Source organism: Pleurodeles waltl, chromosome 5, assembly GCF_031143425.1.
Source record: "Pleurodeles waltl isolate 20211129_DDA chromosome 5, aPleWal1.hap1.20221129, whole genome shotgun sequence".
In the NCBI taxonomy this organism is placed as follows: Eukaryota; Metazoa; Chordata; class Amphibia; order Caudata; family Salamandridae; genus Pleurodeles; species Pleurodeles waltl.
The window spans coordinates 864,760,121-864,783,531 of record NC_090444.1 but is presented as its reverse complement, the minus strand read 5'-3'; the positions used below and the strand labels follow the sequence as shown (position 1 = coordinate 864,783,531).

The following is a 23,411-nucleotide window of genomic DNA, read 5'->3' as shown; positions in this document are numbered from 1 at the left end:
AAAATGTCAAGAATAGTGGGGAGATTACTGATGTGGTGTCAAGTGGGAAAGTGATAGGAGGAATAAAAGTGTATAGTACATACCCATTACAGCATGAGCTACTACTACTGAATGCCCCTCACAAAGCAATTACAAAGGTGAATACGCTGTTTTTAAAGCATATATATTATATAAACGTATATTTACATACACATGTATCGCATCTCCTTACCCCTAAATCAGTACCCATTGCTAAACCATAACAACCCTGTACCTCATCACTCTACCATTCTTGACCCCCCCAAAATTACTTAGCACCTCAAGAAATATCCATCGTTGAACCCTAAAATCCCTTACCACCCGATATATATACGTTTCTGTGTTGGAAAGTCACTGTGCTTTTGTAGTGACTCCCGTTGTAAATTTGTTAAAAACGTACCTGTATTCTAATGGTCCTCGTTGTAGTGCGTGCATGGTAGAACCCTCTCTGTAAGTGGGCTCAACAGCTGAGGGGTCTTGACTTTTTGCAGTAGTATTTTCAGAACGTTAAAAAAGTAGAGTAAGTTGCTTGTGAATAGCTTTAGAGGTGACCACACACGTTTTGTTGTAAGTGGCTGCACATGTATACACTTCATAATAACACATTGTAAACTGTCTCATCAATGTTACGGTTTTTACCTGTGCCCCCCTGCATACCTAGCCCCTCTTAAAACACTTCTACAGATCTCACTACACCCAAGGTCATTAGTGATAGATGCCAACTAGGTAACGGCTTTCAAGTAGTGTCAGACAGATAAGCCAGTACTTAGAGTACAAGAACAAAACATAATAGATCACACAGTCACACTTCTAGAGACCCTAAAACTCCTTACAGAGAAGCAGCAAAGCCAACATGGCTAACTGATAATCGACAAATCCTCTTTACTAATTGGTGAACTTGTGTCTGTGTTTGATTTTGTGAATGGGCGAGTGGATATATAAATAGCTGAATGAGTGCACAGAGTGCATGGATAAGTGACAGAGTCCATGGACGAATGGGCGAGTGACTGTATGGATGGAAATTTCTGGGCGCTATTGCCATTGATAATGTTTGCGTTTAATTTAGGGGGAAAGTAACATACAGGAAGGCAGCTGGCATTACTGAAACAAGCCATATCTTAGTAATGGAGACGTCTCTGTGACAAGAGGAGATGGATCGCTTATTCAACAGAGCATTTAAAGATGCAAGGCAGAAACACCGGTAGAGAACCAGATAGTGAAAACGAAATTAAGCACATGCAGATGAAATAACAAGAGTTTGACAGAACAACGTTTGGTGAAATAGAGAAAGGCTGAGAAATAATGAATTGAAGAATATAAGGAGGTACATACAATAAAGAGTAGGAGTAAAAATTAGGCCAGCAGATCGTGAAACAGAAAGTAACAAAAGACAATGACAAACAAAAAAGTGTAATATGAAAACAGAATGGAGGAACGAAAGGGGCGTTAGAACAAAATACGGTATTTTGCAATCACTGCATAACTATTTGTGCCTTTACAAATTAACTAATACATATCAGTGCGGCTGACATATTGGTAATGGCCGTGAGCATCCAAAGCCTAGTTGTAGGAAGGTGTGGCCGCAGAAGCACTGCTCTAGAAATGCTCCTTTAGAACTGCAGTAGAATGTGAGGGACAGGGCTCCTCAAACACGAAGCAATAGACTTTTTTGCATTATGTGAGTTGTTGTCCCAATTCCCAATTTTAGAATGAGCAGACGAGACTATAAATGTCAGAATGCAAAAAAAAAAAACTCAACCTGGACTGCGCTCGCTACTCAAACAGATTTGGGAAACTATTAACTGTTCTTGAGTCATAAAAGGCTGAGGAAATAATAATTTGTGCACTATTGTCTTGTTCAGCAGCACATGGTGCACCAGGAAGCTTTAAGTGTTGGACGAATCTTAGGAGACGTGGCCTTTGTAAATAAGGGCATGGTTCAAAACGTGAACTACATTTCTGTGCTTCATACAGCATGCATCATGCCAGATGACCAATATTTGGGTGCCACGCTAAGTTTTCTGTTATTACACCCAGACATATGGACCTATTGGCTTTGCCAATACTTGTCAGCAGTATCAAACAAATGAGTAACACTACTCATTTTATTGTGAATAATCAGGATTGTAAATGTGTCAATTTTCGAGGTATAAGACTGTGGATTGAACATTAATAATTGTGCGGACAAGGTAGACATCTGTCTCAATCACTCCCATTCTCCCCTTCACATCACTTTTTTCTATCAGTCTTTGTAACTTCCCTCCTTTTCCCATTTTCTCATCGAATCATGATTACAATTAATACATATGTGTCCATTGCACTATACGTTTTGCACAGAGGCAAATGATTGGATGTGCATGTAGTCTCAACACCTTTCTGACCTGCCCACGGCCACTATGAGAATCTTGTACTTCCCTCAGCCTCTGCTGTAGCGCTCTCAATTGTGCTCTGTCATAAACATCTACCCACATGAACTCACTTATGCGCCCACGTGACTCAGTTTCAGTATCCACTATAAAAGCTATAGAATGCGCTATATGCTGCATGAAAAAACACCAGAAGCAATATGTGGGAAAAAAAGTAAATACTCTTATGCCGAATAAAGTACACGTGAAATGAAAACAGACACTGCATCACTAATGATTTTTACAGTTATTTGTTGTGCCATTGATCAGCGCTTTATCAATTTAAGCTAAGAACATAATGGTTTGTTTTGGGGGGGGGGAATGCCGACCCGAGGGAGGTCTCGCCCCCGGGGACTGGGAAAGATGGAGCAGTCCAGGACTGCATTAGGCTATGGTGGGCTCTATTTGGGCTACATAATAGGCTACGGTATATAAGTAGCCATTTTATAGGTCAATCACCATTTTGTGACAGGTGACATGGTGGCTGGTGGTTAGTTCCGGGGTTAAAAAATGTCTTTGGTCTTTCACAGCTGCATGTTTCCTGAAGCATTTTTGTTTTTGCAGAGTGTAATACTGCATGCTTTTGGGTGCATTATATACAGCCAGTAGCACCTGCAGAAATAATTGTCTGTGCCTGATGGGAGTTACCACATACAAAGGCATGTGCGGGGGGGTCGTCTGATCACAGTCTTCCTAAGTCATTGCAGGTGCCAAGTGCTGCAGGGAGGCCTAGCAGTTATTTGACCATACAACAGCAGACACAGCTGGCTAGCGGAAGGCGCTGGAATGGCCACCGACCTTGACACTAGAGAAGAGAGTTGCAGGCTGCAGTAAAATGGTGTTGATGGCTATCGAAGTAAAAGATAATTCTGGTGGCGGGGAGGCCTGCTTGATGAAAGGGGTATATGTGATGGATATGGGAGTGTCGACAGACGAAAAGGGTCAGGTGGACGGAGTACTGGGCCGATGTCAAAGGACCACATACAACAGGAGTGACTGGACAGGGGATTGACGGACCAGGTCAGGCAGTGGGAGCCCCCAAGGGGGTGGAACGGGGGATGGTAGCACAAAGGAGACAGTAGAGATAAGTCAGAACTATTGGAGAGTAAAGAAGTTAAAGTCAAGAAACTGTCATATATGGGCACAGCTAAGCCGCTGGAAGCCCATCTTATGCTGGCAACAAAAGAAAAAATATGGAAAGGGGATTATGTGGAGATGTTACAGCTCTTGCACCGGGAGTTGAGGTCAAAAGAGGGATCGAAGGAGAAGGAGTATGGGTTGGCAAAACGCCCTAAGGTGCCATTCACTATTGAAAATTAGACCGCAGCTTTCCTAATTTTTGCTAGTGTGTATTGCGAGAAGTACCCTGAGAGGTCAATTGCATTGTTCAAATTCATGGATATCATTCGGAAAGCACAAATTAACTGTGGGGAGATATGCATGGGTGAAATACGATGAAGAATTGTGGGTGCGTATGGCAGCAGACCCAGACGGCAGTGGGGGGAAATTGACTTGGATCTTTGGCAGCATACCATGGGCCCAATGAAATTTGGTAAGACCAACTTCACGGCCAGGGGGCTCCCTATTACTTATTGCCCCTTTAGGGAGAGTCCCACCCAGAGAGAGGTAGGGTCCTTTGGTAAGGGACAGTCAGGAAAGCAAGGGGGGGAATCCTCATAACTCAGGGCATGCTGGGGTTTCAATAAAGGCAGGTGCATGCGTGAGTACTGATAATTCCAGCACAAGTGCTCATAGTTTTCCGACTGGCATGCATTGGTCCATTGCTATGGGAACAGTAACGCATCTGCAGGGAGCAGAGGACAAGGACAGGCACAGTACAGTGGGGGTCATCAGCAGAATTGCCAACCAGTTTATCACGGGTGAGAGGCCCAGTGTCCTTGGGGAAAAGGATCCTACTCCAGTTAACCTGGAGAGGATGCGTTTTTGTTTGGCTCAGTACGATTGCAGTAAGGATGTGAAATTGCTGTTGGAAGGGTTCGCTTGGGGATTTTGTTTGGGGTACACAGGACCAAGGGAGCGTTGATGAGCAGAAAACATGAGATCGGTAAGGGGTCATGAGGATTTGGTGAGGAATAAAGTTGACGAAGAAGTGTGTGAAGGTCACATGGTAGGCCCTTTCATGGATTGGCCGATACAGAACCTCATTGTGTCTCCCATTAATGTGGTGACCAAAAAAGAGGCAGGACAGTTTAGACTGATTCAACATCTTTCATGGCCGGAGGGCACATCAGTAAATGATTTCATCCCTGAGGATCTAGCAAATGTGTCATATGCCTCCGTGGACGTGACGATAGGCAATGGCGGAGGAGGTTGAACAGGGAACGTAGATTGCCAAAATTGAAATTAAGTCAGCTTTTCGGCTGTTTCTGGTACACCCTGATGATGTTTAGTTACTTGCATCCAGTTTGACGGGTGTTGGTATATGAACAAATCATTACCAGTGGGATACCTCATTTCTTGCCCTCTTTTTGAATGCTTTAGCACCTTCTTGCAATGGGTATTCATGAGATCCACAGGCCACACTCGGATGACCCACTACTTGGATGATTTTTTTCTTCATGGGTCCAGCAGGTTCAAGACAGTGTAGGGAGTTACTGGGACAGTTCCAGATTATTATGGAGGACCTGGGTGTCCCTCTGGCCCCGTGGAAGACAGTTGGACTGAGCACAGTATTAACTTTTTGGGGCATTGAGCTTGATTCTGAGACGACAACAGCCGATTGCCCGATGACAAAAGAGTGGCCATGAGGGCCTTGGTGACAGAGGTGTAAAGCAAACACAAAGTGACTGTCAGGGAGATACAGGTTCTGAAGGGGCATCTCACCTTTGCTTGGCGGGTGGTGCAGGATGGCAGGACATTGTGCATGCATCTTGCATTTTCCTTGGCAGGGAAGAGATTACCTTATCACCATGTTCGTCTCTCGGCAGGGACACAAAAAGATTTGCGCATGTGGTGTTTTCTTCCTGCAGTCCTTTAATGGTATTCCTTAGCAAGCATGGCAGGTGCAACAGGGTTTGGCATTTATTGGCAGGGCAAGTGGTGTGCAGAAGGTTGCACCCCGAATGTAAGCAGGGAGGGAAGAGCATTGTGTTTTTGGAGTTGTTCCCCTTGGTATAAGCAGTTTTTATGTGGGGTGCTCTTTTAGCACACAAGAAAGTTGTCTTCAGGGTGGAGAATTTGGCAGTGGTCCAGGTGGTAAACAGGCAATCTGCAAGGGACCTAAAGGTGCTGCAGTTGTTGAGGATGTTTGTGCTGAGTTGCTTGCACCATGGCATTTTGTTCAGGGCAAGACATGTTCCGGGTGTGGACAATGACATTGCGGATACTTTGTCTCGTTCACAGTGGGAGATGTTCCATGGGCTGGTTACGAATGCAGAATTGGTCAGGACGGTGATGCCTTTGGCGCTGTGGTGCGTAGGCAACAGAGGATGCTTTGCTTGGTGGTGAATTAATTGTGTCCTTCTATCCAGGAGGCATATGTATTGGCATGGCAGGAATTTTTGTGCTCGGGGACAAGGAAAAGGTGGTAGGTCTGGCGGCCGGTGGAGGATGTGGTGAGGTTCATCTTGGGTTTGATTGAAAGGGGTCAGTCGAGAGTTACCTTAGCGGGTAAATTAGCAGGGGTTGCCTTTATGGCGAAACTGCTGTGGCGCTATGCACCGTCAGCAGGAAAACTGCACAAACAAATGTTTGAAGGTTGGGGCAGAGAAGTAGGTAGGGATGGGACAGCTAGGAGATCTATTACGTTGGACCTTCTTAAGCAGATAGTAGCTGCGCTTTCTAGCATTTGTGTGGAGGAAGAAGAAGTTTTTCTTTTCAGTGCCCTAACGTTGTGGTTGTTATTTGGGGCATTTCCAGTATCGGACCTCTTCAGGGTTAGGCACTCGAGGGGGCTCATTTGGGGAGACATACATATGAGTCAGGAGGGGGTTAGCGTGCGTTTGTGCTGTTCTGAAACAGATCAGGCCAATGTGGGCTGGTCAGTGTTCCTGAGAACATACCCAGTGGTGGGGTTATGTCCTTGGCGGTTGGGAAGACAGCTGTGGGCGCGGGGCATCATCAGGAAGGCTGTTTCAGCATGGAGATGGCAGGAAGGTCACAGTTTTTCAATGGTTGGCGGTTCTGTGCTAATGCCTAAAAAGCTTGGGGCTGAAAGATTTGCGTTTTGGGACCCATTTCTTCAGAATAGAGATGGCCACGGAGGATAGCAGGCAGGGCTGGAGCAGCACAGATATTATGCACATAGGGAGATGGAGGTCTGAGGTATTAATGCTACTTGCATATTGGGAGCATTTTGGAGCTTGGGGAGAGTTCCTAAAGTAGTTCTTTGTTTTGCAGGTGTCATTCCGGGCCCGGACGCCGGCTTTATTACGATTTGGTTGGTGGTGCATTCATTCTTAAAAAGGGCTCAGAGGCAAGCGTGAGCAAGCAACTATGAGAGGAACCTGGGGTTGAACCAAGAGCAGTATCAGGTGAGTTGGGAGGGAAAAAGGGGGATGAGAAGGTAAGAATTATTGTTGTGTTTGGATAGGTTAAAGTTGAGAGGCCGGTGTTCGGACCTGCTGTTAATCCACCAGGGGGAGAGTGACTTAGTGGTCAAGACAGGTTTGTATGTGCTAAATGCCATTAAAAAGGATTTCCAGGAGATTCAGAGGCAGTGTAGTAGTTGCCATGTGATTTGGATGGCATTTGTCCCACGGAGGTGCTGGAGGGGGGCCTAAGACACCGGGAGCGATCGAGATGACCAGCCACAAGATTGACAAGGGGATACGCGGGTTCTGCAGGGATAAGGGCATTACCTATTTAGAGCATGTGGACTTGAATATGAGGACGTGGAGTTTTTTCACGGTGATGGTATGCACCTGTCCTTCATGGACATGCAGCTGTACTTATTAAATATGCGGGAAAGGTTACGGCAGCTTTTGAACGTTTGTTGAGCATTGGGGGCAGAAATCGGGTGGGGGGGGCACCTTTTTATGGTGACAGAGGCATGGCAAGTTCACATGCCATACAGAAATGTAGGAATCGAAAACCTGGCAGTCCACAATGAGAACAAAAGGGTGGGGGGGTGGAGAACAGCAGGCCTGGACATGCCTTCTGATGCAATATAACAATGAACTTGCTATTTACAAGTTCATTGTTATATTTGCATCAGAAGGCAGTTAACAATAGGGAACAGTTTAAACAGTTTATAAAGTACTATATGGCAAGGTTAAGGGGCGGGGGAAGGGTAGGGTAGGAAGGGTAAGTTTTGTAGGTAATTGGCTGTTTAGTGAGGTCAATAGTTTTGTAAAGCGCCTGTTTCCAATAAAGCGGCCTTTTTCACAAATAATTCTTGTGTCAGTGTCTGTAATGCCTCCCTCTTCTCCAGTGGGATTCTGTGGGGATTGCTGACCGGAGGGAGGTCTCCCCCTTGGTGGATTGGGGAAAATAGAGCAGTCCGGGACCGCGTTGGGATATTTTTGTGGGTACACTAGCACATCCAAGAGCTCAATTACAGTAAGATGCTGTTGCTTGCAACATTCTGACTTATTTGGGTATATTCATTACTCCTTGAATAGCAAGTGTACAATAACCAATGCTTGTTAAATGTCTCATTTATTATAAACAATGCTTATTGATTATGCACATTGTAGTCCACCTGCTCCAACTGTAACTTCCAAATTTGCTTTTCACAATGTGATCTGTATTAAACATGTGCCACAATCAGGAGGATAATTGCTCATTTTCTTAACAAGCAACCAACTGCCTTTCCACCTGCTCCAACTGTAACTGCCAAAACATGTGCTCTTCATAATGTAATCTGTATTGAACATGTGCCACAATCAGGATGGTAATTGCTAATTTCCTTAACAAGCAGTCAACTGCCAAAAGGCACATGTGCACATTTTATTTTTTAAGGATGCTTGTGAGTCTGAGGCCTTACTTGGCTTCGTACCTATTGCTTTGCTCACCTGTTTCCAGTCAAGTCGAGTTCCTTGTCCTCCAGCCTAACTCCAGTCGAGTTCGAGTGGAAGTCAAGTTCCTTGTTCTCTAGCCTGCCTCCAGTCGAGTTCCAGTGTTCCTTGTTCTCCGACTAGCTTCCAGTCGAGTTCAAGCATTTCTCGTGTTCCGGCAATCCTCGCCCTCCGGTCAGCTTCCTGCGGAGCACCAGCTTTCCTCTTCCGTCTTCTGCTGACGATCCCGTATTTCCTGTAAAAGAGATAAAAAAAGAAAGGTGAAAAAACACAGCTTGGATTCTTCTGAAATTTGCAAGCAAGTCACTTAATTTTAAGGTAAAGAAAGATTAATTGCTTAAATGAAACAAAACAGAGCTCTGTCATTTAAATAATTTATGACAATAAGAACTATTGTGATTCATTGTTTGGGTGGGAATCAAAGTTACCTCTAAACAGACGTTAAGGAAAGACATATTTCATGTAACAAGCACTCCCTTGAGAATTAGGAGATTCAAAATAGAGCAAGTTTGTCAGAACTATTATTGGCAAGAGATTATGCCAGAACAAAAAGAAGCCCATTAACCCCTTCGCTGCCAGGCCTTTTCCCCCTCAAGTGTCAGGACTTTGTTTTGGCTATTTGGGGCAGTTCGCGCTTAGGCCCTCATAATGTTTTGTCCACAGAAGCTACCCACACCAAATTTGCGTCCTTTTTTCCAACATCCTATGGATTCTAGAGGTACCGAGGGATTGTGGGTTCCCCTGTAGGAGACCAAGAAATTAGCCAAAATACAGCTAAAATCCAGTTTTTACAAACAAAATGTGAAAAAGGGCTGCAGAAGAAAGGTTGTGTTTTTTTCCCTGAAAATGGCATCAACAAATGGTTTGCGGTGTTAAAAATCACCATCTTCCCAGTTTTCAGGAACGGGCAGACTTGAATCAGAAAACACACTTTTTCAACACAATTGTGGCATTTTACTGGGACATACCCAATTTTTGCTATTTTTTGTGCTTTCAGCCTCCTTCCAGCTAGTGACAGAAATGGGTGTGAAACCAGTGCTGGCTCCTGGACAGCTAAACATTTCTAAAAAGTAGACAAAATTCTGAATTCAGCAAGGGGTCATATGTGAGATCTTTCAAGGTTTTCCTACAGAAAGTAACAGCTAAAATATGAAATATATAAATTGAGGTGAATAAAAGAGCCATTTCTGTCCACGCTTTCTTCTATAACTTTTTCCAGCTATGGCAGATTTTTTAAAGCAATATACTGTTACGTCTGCTGGACTCTTCTGGTTGCTGGGATTTGTAGGGCTTGTAGGTTCATCAAGAACCCTAGGTACCCAGAGCCAATAAGGGAGCAGCACCCTGCAGTGAGTTTTCATTTTATACAGGGTATGTAGAAATTCATTTGGTGAAATATAAAGAGTGAAAAATAGGTATCAAGGAAACCTTTGTATTTCCAAACTAGTGAAGGGCCCTAATTATGACTTTGGCAGTAGGTACCGCCGCTGCGACGGCCACCAACAGACCGTCACCGCGGCTAACATCCATCGGCCATAATATGACCACAGCCGGATTTCCACCACAAGAAGGGCGGAAATCCGTCTGTGGCAATGTTGGTGGATGGTGTTAAGGTGGCACTGTTACCACCAGCAGCGCCACGCCATTAAACCGCCACCAACCGTATTGGGAAAAATAATACGGCCTGGCGGTGTTCTGCTGGTGGTAGCAGCGCCCCGTCCTGTCCCCTGCCGGAAGACCCCCCTGGATTCAGGTAAGTCAGGTTTCTGACAGGGGAGGGGGCACGGGGGGTGTTGTGTGTGTGTGTGTATGTGGGGGTACGTGAATGGGAATGTATGTGTAGTGTTGTTTGCGTGGGTGTATGCATATGTGAAAATGCGTATATGAATGGATATGTGAATGCGTGTCTGCATGTCAGTGTGAATGTGGTACGGATGTGTGCATGAATGAATGGATGCATGCGTGTATGAATCTGTGTATGCCTGCGTGAGTGAGTATGCGTATGCGTGGTGCATTTCTGCATGTGTGTGTGTGTAGGGGGTTGGGAAATTGGAAGGGGGTAAGCGTGGATGGAGGGGGTGGAGGGCATCAGGGGAGTGTTTGGGGAGAGGGGGCCACCTACCAGTGACAGGGAAAGAATTACCTGTCTCTGATAGGGCCTACTGCCATGGTTTTCGTGGCATTACGAATGCTACGAAAACCATGGCGGTAGGCAGGGTCAAAATGACTCTGATCTCCAGCCCGGCGGCAGCTACCGCCATGGCGGTCGGAGCGGTACATTGGCAGGTTGGCTACAGCCAACCCGCCAGTGTCATAATGTGACGGTATTTATCACCAGCCTGTTGGCAGTACCAATGCCACATTACCACCGAACGCCGGGGTAAAAATGACTCCCAAGGAGTTGAGAAGCAGTGGTTATTTGCACATCTCTGGATTCTGAGGTCCCCATACTAGCATGAATCTGAGGGAAGCCGCACACTTCCTTCCATCCAGCATTCCCCCAGGTCTCATGATAAAAATGGTATCTCACTTGTGTGGGTAGGCCGAGTGCCCGCGATAGGTAATGCCCCAAAACACTGCATGGACACATCAAAATTATCAAATACAAAACTACATGTTTTTGCGGGAGGCACCTGGGTTTTTGGTCCTGGACTCAGCAGCCATCTAGGGAAACCTAGAAACCCAGACATTTTCTGAAAACTAGACACCCGAGAAAGTCCAGAGAGGTGTGACTTATGTGGGTCCCCCAGTGTTTTCTCACCCAGAATACTCAGCAAACTGCAAATTTAGCTAAAAGAAATCACATTTTTCCCACATTTCTGTGTGGGATCACAACACCAGCCTATCACCCAATGTTCCTGATAAAAATGCAGGAACATAAAAATGATAACTCACTTGTGTAGGTAGGCCAAGTGCCTGTGACAGGGAAGAGCCAAAAACATGTCGAAATTGAGGGGGAACCAAAGCGGGTCCATAAGGGCAGTTTGGAAAAAAACATGTTTGGGCTGACAAGTGGGGCAGAATGTTTATCGATATAGATGCGACAATGCTGGGTGGTTGGAATTTTCTGGATTACTGCAGATTCCGCAAGGTTCCATCACAAACATGGGAAAAATGTGTGATTTCAAGCAAAGTTGGAGGTTTGCAGGGCATTGTGGGTAAGAAATGGTGCGGGTGCATGTGAAGCACACCACCCTGGACTCACCCAGATATTTAGTTTTTAGATGTGTCTAGGTCTCGTATATTTTTCTACATGGCATCGTCCCAAAGTCCAAAAAATGCAGCTTCACCATTCCAAGTGGGACGATTTTGAGAGTTAGACAAGCTCTCATGGCCCAAATGTAAAACCAAAACCCAAAATAATCAAATGTTCTCTTGCTTGCCGTTGGGAAAAGATCTTTTAGTGTGCTGGAGGAGAGCTAAAAGACAGTTACCCCCTTCAGTTGGGGTGGCGGCATAACCATGCCCATTTTTATTTTTTTCCCTGGCATATAGTAGGCTTTCTGTCCCCTCCCCCCCGGGGAGTGGATCGAGGGTAATTGCCCCATCTGCCCACCGGTGGGCAGAACTCCTTTGTCCCCATTTATTTGGGGTGGGGGTATGGCCATACCCCCACTCTCTTTTATTTTAAAAAATTGTTCCTTGGTGTCCGGTGGGCTTTCTTCCCCCTTTGGGGGCAGATGGGCCTTACAAAAGTAGGGCAATCTGACCCCCAAGGGGGGCAGAAATGGCCATCAGTAATGTGCCCCCATAGGGAGCGACCCTTGCTCAAGGGGCTACCCCCCAAACAAAACACACCCACACCAATCCCTGGTGCCTAAGTGGTTTCTGCCTCCCCGGGGGCAGACCGGCCTAAGAGAAATAGGCCGATCTGCCCCCAAGGGGAGCAGAAATGGCCTAAAATAAATTTGCCCCCAAGGGAAGCGACCCTTGCCTGAGGGGTCGCTCCCCATCTGTTAAAAGAAAATCCCTGGTGCCTAGTGGTTTCTGCCCCCCTTGGGGGCAGATCGGCCTGATTAAAATAGGCCGATCTTCCCCCAAGGGGGGCAGAAATGGTCTAAAATAAATTTGCCCCCCAGGGGAGCGACCATTGCCTAAGGAGTCGCTCCCCTTGCGTGAAATTGACATAAAAATTAAAAATCCCTGTAAATAAGTAAAACATTTTTTTATCCCTGGTGTTTAGTGGGCATTTCTGGGCATTTCTGCAGCCCAGGCTGCAGAAATGCTGACAGACAGACATGAAAGGAAAGGAAAGGCCTTTCCTTTAATGTCCTCTGCCTGCCCCCATCCCCCGATCGGAAGAGAAATGCTTCCAGCGTGATGGGGGCGACCTCTGATAGGGTCAACGCGCAACTGCATGCTGATGTCATCAGACGTCACTGTGGGGTGTTGGGGTCGGGGTAGAAGAGGAAGCAATTTCCACTTCCATCCCTGCACAGGGGAGGGGGGTGGGAGGCCCATGGGTGGAGCGCTAGCTGTGGGCCGGGTGCAGGAGGAGGTGGTTACGTCCTCGGCACCCGAGCGTCGTGGCCGAGGACATAACCAGGCACCCAAGGGGTTAATCAAGTTGATTGTTTTTGAGTTTGGAGCTTGCATCAGAGACTCTGAAAGTATTGTAAAAAGAGGAATAGACTTGTTCAGCCTTATAGAAAAGAATGCACAGTGTGTCAACAATAACTGACCTTATGCAATGTACAATAATGTATGCAAGTTCAATGTATTATTATTATTCTTTGGCAACCCAGAATGCTAAAAAAAAACAAGAACCCAGTATTTGGGGAAATCAGAAGTCCTGACCTCCACACGACATGCAGTTCAGGGTCCAGCAGTCCGATTCTGCAGACCACGAAGCAGAAGCTGGTATTTTCTCTTTTTCTCTTCCCAAAACCCCCTTCCTTTTAAGGACTTGCGAGAGGGCAATGTACTCTTCATCACGATCACGTTAGTCTTCAGAAATTAGTTAGGGATTCGGGAATTGTCATTCCCCATCGGAATGCCTGGAATTCAGGTGAGTGGTTCGCACAGAACAGCTATGGTGGGCTCTATTTGGGCTACATGATAGTCCAGGGGGAGAATGACTTAGTGGTACAGACAAGTTTGGATGTGCTAAAGGCCAGGAAAAAGGATTTCCAGGAGATTCATAGGCAGTAAAGTGTCTGCCATGTGATTTGGACGGCGTTTGTCCCGCCCACAGAGGTGCCGGTGGGGGGCTAAGACACCGGGAGACATTGAGATGACCCACCGCAAGATTAACAAGGAGATGCTCAGGTTCTGCAGAGATAGGGGCATTACCTATTTACAGCATGTGGATCTGCGATTTGAGGATGTGGATTTTTTTCGAGGTGATGGTGTGCACCTGTCCTTCATGGGCATGGAGCTGTACATATTACATATGAGGGACAGGTTATGGCAGCTTTTGAACGTTTGTTTAGTGTTGGCAGAAAAAGCTGGAGGGGACATTTTTCTGGTGGTGGAGGCATGGCAGATTCACATGGCATACAGAAATGTAGGAATAGCGAACCTGGCAGTCCGCATTGAGAACGAAAGGTGGGGTGGAGAACAGCAAGCTTGGACAAGCCTTGAAGTTAAATGTTGCCTTAGGATTTATGCTAGTTGCAAGTTCATTGTTATATTGCATCAGAAGGTAGTTAATGATAGTAAACAATTTGAACAGGTTAAGGAGTATAGTATGGCAAGGACAAGATTAAGGGGCGAGGGAGGTGGATGAGTTTTGTAGATAATTGGCTGTATAGTGAGGTCAATAGTTTTGTAAGGCAAAGGCCGAGGTTTTTTGAGTTGTAAGTGGACCTGTTTCCAATAAAGCAGCCTTTTTTACACACAATGCTCGTGCCAGTGTCAGTAATGTCTCCCTCTTCCCAAATACTGAGTCTGTAGAGTACCCGTTTCAAAGTCACTGTCTTACTTAAAGCCCTCTGTAAGTGTTTCTTCTGTGCCTAAATGGCAGGATTGCAATTAAATTTAGCAAAGTTGTCAGCGAGATATATTCTGCGCTGACGCTTGTGCTTATACTAAAAGGAAGATATTGTTGCTGTTTTGGCCTCACTACATGACCCATGAGTAATAAAGAAAGGGTTTGTCTGCCCAAGACGATAAATGCACTATGTGAACTACCAAACCCATAATGAAATCTCTACAAATAAAGAAAATATTTTTGCAGAAGCACGCACAAGCCATTCATTAAACATTGAAATCCCCTAATATTAAGCCTAATCAGCTGTCAGGTGTATAATAATACACAAGTGGTGAATAATTAAACTAAATGGAAAAGGTGAGCGTACATTTTAAACAACAACTATTTAGTCAAGGCGCTGAGGTTTGAGTAAGCTTATTCATTGTGTTTCAGTTAGTTTTATTTTTTTTTAACAAAAGCGTGTTCCCTTAAGTCAGGCCTTTCACTTATAACCAAAACAAAATTAGGAAGGTTAAACTGCAGCAGAGTTATACAATTCTGGGTCTCGACCGGAGGCTTCGAATTATGCTATCTCTTTCTTTACTCAGAAACACAGCAGCCAATGAAAAAAACACAACTATATTTCCCATGATACCCAAGCCTCCATATGACCCACCATCCAGGGCCCACTCCCTACTATATGGTCCTTCCCTGCTAAAGTCTGTCCTCTTTCAGTGCTGCTCACACAGCAAAGTACAGTCCTTTTCTTACCATAAACATTGTGATAACCTTTGTGCTTTTTCCTTTTTCGATCCTGGCACGGCGTTCTGCCTTCAAGTGCCAGCACTGATTTTCTGTGCTTGCGTACTGTTTGCTCCGCTTCTCAGGTAGATGGCTTGCTGTCTTCATTTTATTGCCGGCTCAGGAGGAGAGGACTGAAGGAGGCTGCACATTTTCTTCTGGCAGTCCTCTTTCTGCCTTGGTGTTCGTGCATGCGCACAACGCCGATTTTGGCTCTGTGTACATGCGCAATCCCTCGGCAGTCGTAGGTGCTGTTTTTTTGCAGTCGCTTTTATCATTTAATGACCGGAGGGACTGCAAGAATACTAGAGAGCTTGGCTCAGGGGTATTTTTGGAGCTTGCAAGTGCCCTATTAGCACCTGCCCCCTCCCTAAAAAATTCCTGAGTGCATTGACCTCTACTTATAACTATTAATTATACAATATGACACAGCAACGTGCAGATGAAGAGCATTATGGGGATTATGCTGAGGTTCAGCAGATGGAAGATCGCCTGGTGGAAGCCCTTGAATTCCATGTCCAAGACTCAGTGAATAAAGCTTTGATCACGGCCCTACGCCTTTTGCACAACCTATATTTAAATATGGCTTGAGGCACTTTGGAGCAGGCTCGGCGTCCCCCAACCCTGTAGAGGTTAATCAATATGAACCTGGCTGAACTACTTCAGACCCCTTCGAACAGTCTATTGAAGCTGTACTTATGGACCATGGTCATGGTTCCATGCAAAATCGGGAGGTCTCCCCGTCATTTCAAAAATCCCAGCAAACATCGGATGATGCCTCTTCTTTGAAGTCCGATACGATTTCATCCTCCAATAAACCCATGGGCAAACTTAAGCGTAAATCACACCACATTGAAAGGTCACCCTCACCTCCGCCCAGTAAAAACTTGCAACTTAACCCAGACAATACAGTGCATCCTCGATCCACAGAATGGTCCCCATGCCAAGAGGTTGCTTTGTATGTCCAATCCCTTCTCTGAAAAGGGTTTGAAAAGAACATGCGTAATATGCTAAAATCAGAATGTCCTCGTCCTTCGCTACTAGGGAAGGTGGCTGAAACCCCAGAATGAGATCCACATATGGTGACATTTCTTAAAAACTATGAAAAGGGTCCTAAAACGTTATAGACAAGGCATGGCGTGGATATCAAGATAAGTTACTGGATTTAACAGGACCCCTTACTAAAATCTTCGACCTGGTGGTCCAATTTAAAGAAGCAGGGGAACCCATCAACTGTGACGTCTTCTTAGAGTGGGCACAAAGAGCTATGTGCTTACTAGGGAATGCCAACTGTTCCATTTCTACCAAAAAACGGAAGTCTTTACTGATGCGCATTGACCCTAAATTGATAGAGATAGCCCCATTTGATGTCGGTCAATTGGCTAATGGTCTCTTGATTGGTGATACATTTGTTAAAGATTTGGCCAAATACTTTGCCACTTTTTCAGCCTTAGATAAGGCCCAGGTTTCAATTAAAAAAGTTTACCAGGGAGGCCTTTTTCACTGGGGTGGATGCTACAGAGGTCGAGCTTCGACCCGTAGTTACTCCCAGACCTCCCGACCATACTACAGAGGCAGAGAGGACTCTGGCTCTCAAGGTTCCTCTAATTTCTGTCCATCCCGAGGTTGAGGATACAGGGGACATAATTCCAGAGGGTCTCATTGAGGAGGACAATATTATCAAGGCACCTCTCAGCCAGGTAAATCTTATTCCTTTCAAGGAAGTTGTTTTAGGGGGCAGAGTGACTCTGTTTATTCAGAATTGGTCGTGGATTGCGCAAGATACTTGGGTCTTGGAAACAATTTCAGGTTACTGTCTTGAATTTTATTCAAACCCATACCAAACCCTACCTCCTCCCCCTCTCCATTTTTCCCATCACAAAAGGGTTTTTATGGACCAGGGAATAGCGGCACTTCTTCAAAAAGGTGCCATTGTTCAATCTCATCCTCATCCCAGAGGTTTCATGAACACAATCTTTCTGGTACAAAAGAAAGGAGGGGGTTCTCGATTAGTACTCAATCTTCAGCAATTCAGTTCTTGGATTGTCTACAGACACTTCAAGATGGAGGGCATCCATCTTCTTCGAGATCTGTTACAGGAAGAGGATTGTATGGGGCACTTCGATCTCAAGACGCTTACTTGACCATTCCTATTTTTGCCCCTCACCAATGCTTCCAATTCCTTTGGCGAGGCAAGTGTTATGAACTCTCAGCCATTCCATTCGGCTTTCTTCTGCTCCTTGGTGTTTCACCAAGGTCATGCGACCAGTGGGGCATTGGCTCAGAGAGAAAAGGTGTTTGTCTTATAGTCTACCAAGATGATATTCTTATCTTGGCACAGGGAAAGTCCCTGGTCCTGCTTCACCTGTCTCAGGCGATTCAACTGCTTCAAGATTTGGGATTCATCATCAACGAAGAAAAGTCCCAGTTGAATCGCCTCAAAACATAGAATTCCTGGGTTTCAGGATAGATTCGATCCTAGCTCAACTCCAACTTCCCCTCACCAAACGCTTGGCTATCAGGAAAGAGTTGAGGAAAGCATTGTCTGTTCCTTCGATTTCCTTGAGGGTGCTTGCTCGTCTGGTGGGCCTCCTAGCTTCATCAATACCGGCCATTTTCCCAGGTCCTCTACACTATCGAGCTTTGCAGAGATTGAAGATTCTTCATCTCTGCAAGGGATTTTCGTATTTGGAACTGATTGTTTTGTCACTAGAGGCCAAAACGGAGTTGCAATGCTGTCTGACTCATATGGAAGCCTGGAATAGCAGAGCGATTTTCGCAGCGGTTCCGGAGATAGTCATAGAGTCGGATGCCAGCAGATGGGGCTGGGGGCCAGGTGTGGTCATTTGGAAGGCTGGGACGGTTGTCCCCAGGGGAACTTCACCTCCATGTCAATTGCCTAAAACTGTTGGCGGGGTCTTTTGAGGTAAAAACTCTTTCCACATCCAAAATGAAATGTTGTATTCTCTTGAAGATAGACAACATCTCAACTGTGAGGTATATCAACAATCTTGGGGGAACTCGATCCCAGATGTTGGCGGAGATTGCAAAAGACTTTTGGCACTTCTGCCTATAACATCATATCTCGTAACGACGGAATATATTCTGGGCAAGGTGAATGCTGTGGCGGACTGGAATTCTTGGTACCGTCAAGATCCCACTAATTGGCAAATACATCCACGAGTATTTCAGTTTCTGGATTATCTCTGGGTTCTATGTTCAATGGATCTTTTTGCTTCACAGCTGAATATTCATCCTCCAAGTTTTTACAGTTGGAGACCAGATCCGTTAGCAGTCAGCTCGGATGCCTTCCTACAATCCTGGACAGGGGAAATTAATTATGCATTCCCCCCCTTTTCAATGATCGACAGAATTCCATCCCAGGTCCGTTGACAGAAAGCAGACTTGATTCTTGTAACTCCAGTCCGTAGAGCACAGTTGTGGTTCCCAGTGGCCCTGGAGCTAAGCTGTGCTCCTCCGATACAGATTCTTCCCTCAGAGGCTCTGTTGTTGGATCAGTTAGGGCATCCTCTGGTGTTGAAGGAACAATTGTTCCTCATGGCATGGAGGATTTCAGGGGATCTCAACAAACCCCGGAGTTTTTGGAGGATTCTCAATTCTTCCTCTCTCAATCATTGGCACCTAGTACAGATAAGAGATACACCTCCGCTTTGAAGCAATGGCTGGATTGGTGCAGTGAAAGAGATTTGGATCCCTTGGGGACATCAGTACAAATGATTGTACATTCTTGTCTATATATTTTCTTTCTTTGACAATCAGCCCTTTTGAACTTTGATCAAACAGTAGTCCCAGCTCTACTTAGTCTATCTTTAGTCTATCTTTAGTTTATGCAGTTCTTCAAGACAACATCTGGCATTATTATGGTATTGGTCATGGAATTTGTGGCACATATCATAACGCATGAATCATTGTATGGTAAAGGTAGGAGCAAGGAAAACATTCCTTTTTCTACTGTTGCTGGCATTTATAAACATATCCAACAGTCTGAAACTTTAATTTCCCTGTGCTATACTCTTTTGGATGATGGTCATGCGAGTCTGACTCTTCTGTACCATATTCAGGGCTGTGTAGAGATGGATAATACATTTCATGCAAAAAATGGCAATAATAGCTAGGACAGCCATCAGAGCAAAAACAAGTGAGATGTAGAATACCTTCTTCAGTATTCGTCTACTTAAGTCTTCCTTTGTAGACAGAAAAGCCTTTACTCTTGGCTTCAGGATATTGTATCTTGTGACAGTTTTTCTAGGCACACAGTTTATGGTCATCGACATTTAGACCCAGTACCTGTACTAGGTCCACCACTGTTGGGTCTGGGGATGTAGTTGGTACTGAGGGTTGCTCGGGGTGCAATCCTTTGGTGTCCGCAACAAGCTTGCTCTGTCAATGAGTATGTTAGGAGATCGAAAAGAGAGTACATTTTCTTCCCCATTACAATAGTTGGCAGAGGTTCAAGCTCGTACCAACTAGTAGTTTGGGGGAACTGCTGTCAGATACCACACTATTGGCTAAACTACCAACACAGATTTGTAGCTGCTTTTTGTTCCCTTTCTGTTATTTAATCAATATTTAAACCTGTAACATTTAGGCCAGTATCAAGTCCTGTATTTATCTCCAACATGTCCAGTATCTCTCCTAGTGTCCGTTCGTCATTTTTCTGAATATTTACCACTTTTATTCAATTTTCGGTAAGTGTAGAACAGGTACGCATCTGCCCACTGAAACAGTATATTGTTATTTTTGGTGTCTGTTGGGCTTGGGTTGCGCCTTCTGTTGATTGCTCTTCCCCTTATCTCAACCCAAACATTTCTTCCAAGCCTCTCAGTCCTTCTTCTTCCATGATCTCAGGTTGCATGGTGCGGTCTTTTTGCTAAGGGGTTGTGGGCGTTGCTGAAATTCTTCCACTATGATTGTGGCAGATTGTAGCAGTGCTGCTTGCAGTGGAGCCCTCCTCAAGTGACGCAAACAAATTCAATTCCTGTTGGTGTATTTCACAGCTGTTTGTGTGGCCTGCAGGACTTACATTTGTTTCTTTCACTGGGGAAGGAGACAGACAGGTCAGGTCTCTCGAAACAGTGCCCTTCACCTGCTGGTTAATGGAAGCGAAACGTTTTAGTCACTGCAAAACGACAGCCTCTCATAGTTAATTGACATGGCAGTTGTCATTTCTCTTTTTGACACTATGTGAAGAGATCATTGGTCTGTCAGCTACTACTCCGTTGGGCTTTTTTGTTTCGTCTCACATTGGGTGTCGTTCTCATGCTCACAAGTGCAATCAGCAAAGCGTCCATCCATGTCAATTATTTTTCTGCACATATTTCTCAGTTTCAAATTCTGAGCACGTTATTCTTCCTTACCACCTAACCCACTGCTTCTGGGTGATAGGCACAGTGGCTTGTCGCTTACCCCTAGAGCTTTGCACTACATACATACTCTGATAAACCTTTGTTGCACCTTTCCTAATGTTCTTGTGGACTCAAAGCTTGACCATACAGTTCACAAAGTCACCTCCACTGTTGCATCCGTCTGTGCCATCTTACTGTCACTGGGTAAAGTGAGCAGTGTAATAGTCATTTTGCCTATTGTTGACTCCCGCCAATTGACCCATTATTGCTGCTAGTCAGCGCCAACACTTATAAATAAATTTGAACAAAAAACACCCTCTCCCTCACAAACCCCAACGTAAACCACCCCTCCGCCCTAAAGCCCAAATAATACTATAACACAAACACTACATGTACATGCACTACACACTTACATGCACTACACACATACATAACATTACACACATGCATTACATATGTACATTACATATTTTATTTAAAAAAGGCATTTACCCACAGGTTGCACGTCCTCCTCCTTGTGCTTCTGCTCTCCGATGCCGGAAGAGCTCCCCTAACCAATCCAGGCGCTGCTCTCATGCTGTTAACCAACAGGAAAGAAGCACCTGGATTGGATGGAGCGTCCTGGCTGGACACTCCTTCAGACCATGAAGGATTGTGTCTGGTCTGGACCCAGCTGTCTTAGACAGCTGAGTGGAGAACTTCAAAGTGCGTAGGTCACTTTGGCCGGTGCAAAGCAGCCCGCACAAATGACATGCGCACTTTGGAGCGTCCCTGCCAGGCACTGCTCCAGTCCTCTGCTGCCGGAAGCAGAGTCAGTCTTCTACTGCCCGCAGAGAGAACATGCTCAGCATGTTTCTGGGCTGGTGCGCGCTGAGGTGGAAAAAATAAAATGGCAATGAAATCTTTTCATTATCATTCTATTTTTTCTTGTGCAGCTCGCAGCGGGCGGTAGAGTTGATGCTCCCCCACCCTCAAGAAGAAACCGTCACTGCTGCTAGTGCTTCTTGTATTCTTTACACATGCTATATTAGAACCGCTATTGCCAAAGAAAACTCCCATTGTCAAATGTAGTACACAAATCAATAAAAAAATGCAGGAGAGGGAATTCATAGGTTTTTCTGGTAATGCACCACCTGGTACTGTAGAAAGGTATTAAAGTTCTATAATAATGCTAATGATAAAATTGTACTGTTGACTCTTGTGACTGAGACATTTGCCTACTTATATTTCATACCTTTCTCCTCTTGACATTGCTTACCTCATCATATATTTAAATCAGTGCAAAAACAGCATCATTATTACTTTCTGTTGCCTGATAAGCCAGTTAAGTCTGTGAAATAGCAAACTGTATACATACTGGAAGCAAGTTTTTATCCCTCCTAATGCAATTGCGACCTGTCATACAACCCAAAATTGTGTTACAACTCAAAGTTATTCTAAAACATTTTTTCACCTTAAGTCATGTATAAAAGGTTCAGAAACTATGCATGTGTGTGTGAACTTTGCCATTCTGAATGCTCTTATAAATCCCATCACATTTCTATGCATGTATATAGATATATTTTTCCTTTAAGCAAACACGTTTTGTGGCAGATAAGTATAGATGGAAATAATGAAAGTCTTAAATTTCAATTTTTGGCATTCTTTGCTCTTTTCTTTCTTAGAGACTGAAGCAAAAACATTTTACGTGTGTACAAAATTAGGAAGCGTACCTTTGGCATTTTTCAGGGAACTGTGACATAACAAAATAAAAGCCTACCAAACTGGCTGTTATACACTTTCTTCTCATAAATACCCAATTGTTTCATGGTAGAAAATGTCAAGGGAAACAAAGCTACATTGCCTAAGAATTCATGCTACTAATTGAAGCAAAGAACTACAAAAGTGGTACATTATGTAGTTGTTTGATAGTACAAAATATTCCTCAAACACAACTGTTACGTCAGCCCTGTGAAACAGTCGTACCAATTGTGTTCCTATTCCCAAGCTGTAATCTATTCTGATGGGTTTTACTTTAGTGTTCTGGATGTACACATTATCCTCATGCTTACCATTTTAATGAATTGAGAAATTTGGTCTTGGTGCACATTATTAAAATTATTTCAACGTATTCACATGAGCAAGCATGAGTTCATCCATTCATAACATAACTCCCCTTCAGCATCATCAAATAGCACACCCTACATATCCATTCTGCCCTTTGGTTTGTAAATCCAATTATCTTTATCAAAGTGTTTCTGTATACTCCCAACAGGAGGTAGTAGTGTGGCTGCATATTCATATATTGTAAGTACTTCAAATGTGACAGGTAAATATTCACAATCTTTTAGAGTAGACAATCATTGCTCAAAATGTTCGCACATGTTTTGCGTTATTGGAAGTGGTACAAACAAAATGTTATTTTATGTGCTCTGCATCTAATTACCTCCTCCCTTTTGGCAGAAGGGGTCCCAAGCAGGATCCCACTTGTTTGAACAAATGTATATACTATTAGGAATTGCCTTTAGTCTCAGGTGATTTAAAACTCAGTAATTTATAGTATCTGTGATGTAGGGCTCTCTAATAGTGCTGACCAAAAACATAACATTTGCTTTCTGCATCAATATCGTACCTTATCAACATGTAAGAGTATCACATTTGTACATATTTTCCATACAAAAACTGTCAATGTACTCTAGAGTGCATGGAACAATAATAAATACATTGCAGAGCTCAACATTAATCTTGATTCAGATTCTTCATTTAGTGTTTCAGAAAAGTATGTCTGTCTGCCTGCACCTTCTATATTCCGAATAGTGTTTTGTTCTCTCTGTCCTCTTTGTAACTGTTCTTGCCTTTCTTGTGCAAAACATTTTTATACTAACATTTCCTGTTCTCCAGAAGCTGCGTCATGGACCTTTTCCATCTTTTTCCTTTCATAGTTCCCTACTTT

The 23,411-nt window shown here is 44.4% G+C and overlaps 1 long non-coding RNA gene across 1 annotated transcript in view; it reads right to left on the bottom strand.

Annotated features, from left to right (window-relative positions):
* The window catches only part of LOC138296103 (uncharacterized), a 178,330-nt gene extending 163,037 nt beyond the window's left edge, over positions 1-15,293 (bottom strand). Inside the window, exons 1-2 of the long non-coding RNA XR_011203759.1 lie at positions 15,084-15,293; positions 8,399-8,636 (exon numbers count right to left, since the gene is read on the bottom strand). This is a non-coding gene — a long non-coding RNA (uncharacterized lncRNA). The remainder of the gene's footprint in view (positions 1-8,398; positions 8,637-15,083) is intronic.
* Positions 15,294-23,411: the final 8,118 nt, after the last annotated feature.